The sequence below is a fragment of the Grus americana genome, chromosome 10, assembly GCF_028858705.1.
Source record: "Grus americana isolate bGruAme1 chromosome 10, bGruAme1.mat, whole genome shotgun sequence".
Classification (NCBI taxonomy): Eukaryota; Metazoa; Chordata; class Aves; order Gruiformes; family Gruidae; genus Grus; species Grus americana.
In genome coordinates, this window is record NC_072861.1 from 504,198 (window position 1) to 508,034 (window position 3,837).

The 3,837-nt window shown below is 53.6% G+C and overlaps 1 non-coding gene across 1 annotated transcript; it reads left to right on the plus strand.

Moving 5' to 3' along the window:
* The first annotated feature begins 1,251 nt into the window (after positions 1–1,251).
* On the plus strand, positions 1,252–1,333 carry TRNAS-AGA (transfer RNA serine (anticodon AGA)). Its single transcript has one exon. It is a non-coding gene; the product is annotated as a tRNA-Ser (tRNA).
* Positions 1,334–3,837: the final 2,504 nt, after the last annotated feature.

The following is a 3,837-nucleotide window of genomic DNA, read 5'->3' on the forward strand; positions in this document are numbered from 1 at the left end:
CCCTGTTGTTCATTGCACATGTTAGTACAGACATTTAAGTTAACTTTTCAGTCCTCTCAATTCGTGTTCACAAACTCTATATGAAAATTAGTCATGGCACTTCTTTCACTGAGCATGTGCCATCACAATTCCCCTCTAAGAATTCTATCATTTGTTAAGACAGTTTGCGTGTCTGTAAATTCTCTACTAACCAAAAGCTCACATAACCCTGACAGTACAGCAACCAATGTTGCTGTTATCTTGCCAGCATTGGCAAGGAGTCTACCTCAGGTCCACTGCTTGGAAGGCAGCTGTGCTCATCACTAGACCACCAACACACCTGTGGGCAGTACTGTCTCCTGCTCCTCCACTTCACAGACTGGCCAGCCCCCTCTTTCACACACATACACTTCCTCCAGCCGCTCCTCATTCTCACCCTCTCAATTGCAACCACCTCCCGACGTTGCTCTCCATGTGGACAGGCACTGCCGGATATACCACCTCCACATGAATTCTTTTACGCTGTCTTCCTGCTCCGAAAGCCAAAATCAACCTGTATTCATCTAGTGAGGTAAATGATGGGTTTTGCGGATCGTGTGATATTTTGGTCCATGCTCGGGAACTGGACAATGCTTGCCACTGCTGGAAAAAAGCTCTGGACGTACGTACTCCACCAAAACCAGCTCTCTCCTGTTTCCTCCACTCTCTTCCTCAGCCAGGCTCTACCTTGCCCCTTCCATAGGTCTCGCCCACTCTTGCAAACCGTTCCCCCTATGCACCAACACCCTGCATGGCAGCTGGAGTCTTTGTTCAAGGATTGACACCACCCTACGTCCCCAAGAAACTGGAGGTGCTGCCAGTCTGCAGGAGTGTCTCCACCCTAGTGCTCACAGCAGGTTTGGAGACCCCCCTCAAGGCACATGTGAGAAGCAAAGTGCGGTCTAATGTCCCACCCTACCACTACCACCAGCCCTGGTTGTCTCCACACAGCTGCCTTCCCTGCTGCCCTGGAAGCAGCTGAGACCAGCTGGGGAGTGAAATCACCCCCCCATGACAGGAAATCCCAGGTGCCTGGCTGAGGACAAGGTGCAAGAAGCCATAGCCACAGCCCCTGGGGTTACGCCTCTCAAGGCCTCTGGAAGCCTGGTAGCTGTCCCGCTCAGTGCAGGTCCCAACCGCAGAGCGCTGAGTGGAGCATTGCCCTGAAAATCCCAGGCAGCCGGGTGTCATTGCAGAGGGATGTGATCAGCAGGGCAGAGAGGGCTGGAGCAGGTAGTTGTGGCCGAGTGGTGAAGGCGATGGACTAGAAATCCATTGGGGTTTCCCCGCGCAGGTTCGAATCCTGCCAACTACGGGGCGCAGCCCCCTTTTGGGCTGCCTGCACTTGACCACACTGCAGCCGTGAGACAGTAAAACCCCCTTGCCTACAGCACTTGTCCTCGCTCGCACTCCCAGAACTTCCTGGATTATTGGGAAATCCTGCTCCCATTGACAAGGCAGGCAAGTTCGGGGAAGGGAATGGAGCAGTGATGACTATGAGCCATGAAAAGAGATCGGCTGTTGTTGGTTGTTGAGAAGAACTTAAGAGCCTGACCTCACCTGACATCCCAAGCAGCACAGCCCCACCAGCTCTCCTCCTTACACCTGAAACTACAGCAGGTCATCTCCAAAGAGAGTCTGCACAACGTGGCCCTCATTGCTGAAGATGAAGGGAAGACACCTCCTGGATCTGAGGTATGGCCAGCACTCACCAAGTGCCTCTCACTTTAGGTCTCATGAAGGCAGACTGGGGTGGAGCAACAGGTAAGCGAAGCGAAGCGAAGCAAAGAGGCCAGCACAAAATCTGTGCTACAGAAGAGGTCCTTGTGTGCATACATGGCCCTCATTGCCAAGGATGAAGTGAAGACTCACCATAGATCTGAGATCTTGCCTGGGGTCGTGGGGGTATTCTGCCTGACCCCTCCCCAGCCCTTGCACACATGGACAACCTTTCCCAGGCAGCTTTCCTAATTTACACCCGAGGATGAGATGCTGATGAGTGGGTTTCTCCTGTCTCCTCCTCTTCTGGCAAAGACGTGGAAGTGCAAAAGAGGACATGGTGGTGACTGTGCCATCAGGAGACCATCCCCTGCCATTACAGATGCTGGCATAGAAAAGAGCTGCAGACTTCCCAGAGGGCTTCTTTCAGTCACGTGCCCACCTGCTCCCAACAGAGCAGCAGCAGAACAGCTCCTGAGAGGAAAAGGGGCTGCTGGTAGCCTGCCTGGGTGGTGCAGCATCTGAAGGAAAAAGGAAACCCTGAGGGGTAAATGCAGAGAGGGCCCAGAGGAAGAGAAGGAGAGACGAGCCATTTGCTGGTGCGTGATCTGTTCCACGCAGCCATGCCACTGATGGTGGCAGAAGCAGCGCAAGCAAAGGGAAAATTAGGGGAGGTTGGCAGCATGGATGAAGAAGGAAAGGGTCAGTGGAAAGGGAACCTCGTGGTCTGCAGTCTAAAGCTTTCCCCTGAGCAATACCTCCTGCAGAAGGCAGGCCGTGGCCACTCTCTCCATGCTCACATCTGCACCCACTTCCCAGCCTTCTCCTTCCCAATTTGTTTTTGCCTCCTCTGCCTGGTTCTGCGTGCTCTGGTCCATGGCTGGGACAGGCAGCCAGCAAACACATGCCCCAAAATGCAGGTCTCGGCACTGCCATCTTGTTCCTCGCCCTCACCGAGAGGCTCTCACTGCTCAGGCTGCCCAGAGCCATCTGAGGAAGCCTTGCAGCATTGAAGACAGGGCACCACTCAGTCCTGCTGGTCCAGCCCTGCCCTGGGGTGACTGGGAGGAACCTGCACCCCAATTGCTAATTCTGTGCTAAGGGTTCTTGTCCCCCTCCTTGGCCGGAAATGATCTGATTTTAGCCAGGCTTCTAGGCAGCTTGAACCATCATAGACAACAGCTCACACACACACACAACCAACCCCACAAAAAGAGAAGAGCAGAGTCACACAGAAATGAGTCCGGTGTAATGCAGAAAAACCCCACCCCCACCCACCTTCTGCCTGGCCGTCAGGCAATCACAGAGCAATATGAGAACCCACGGGGAATGACGCTGTCAAAAGTTGCCTCTTCCCTGTCTTCAGGGGGTGGGGGCTTCCGTGCCTGATGTACTTCTCAGCACACGGGTAGGGTTGTCTGGTCCTGACAGCCAGCCACAGGTCTTATGTCCTTCAGATGTTCCTGTACAACACGACTTGAATAATCACTAACAGCCGCTTTCCTGACAAGTTTCAGCAAGGCTAATGCCAGCTGCGGTTTTGGGAAGAGAGGTGAAAGGGGGCGTGTTGCGGCCCTGGAGAGAGCTACCCAAGAGACAGTGATGTCTCCAACAGTGACAGTATTCAGAAGTCAATGGGACAAGGCCAGGAGCCTCTGAGGAAACTGGGAAGATCAAACTAGGAGGTCAGCCCAGAGGAACTCCAGAGGTCCTTTCGAACCTTCTGGGGTACGCTGAGTCACAGGAGCCCTTGAGCAGCCACCAAAAGGCAATGCCTTGGAAGCAGCAGCACAAGATTGCACAGAAGCACCAGTTGATTCAGGATGGTTCTAAATTGTGTGGAAAAGGCTTGGAGGAAAGCAGAATTTTCAGCGGAAGTAGACTGTGAGCTACTTCTGTGTATTTCTGGCACGCTTGAGGCCGGGCCACAGTGCACACAGCAGATCACAGCGGAGTGATTCATGTTTGCCTGGAGTTCAGGGGTTTTCCCCACTCTTCCACATCACAGTGACTTCCAGGTGCTCTGGGAGCCAGATCCAGTGTCCCTTTCTAGATGCATGGAATGGGCCACCCCATCCCTGACCCAGAAAAAAGAGCCAT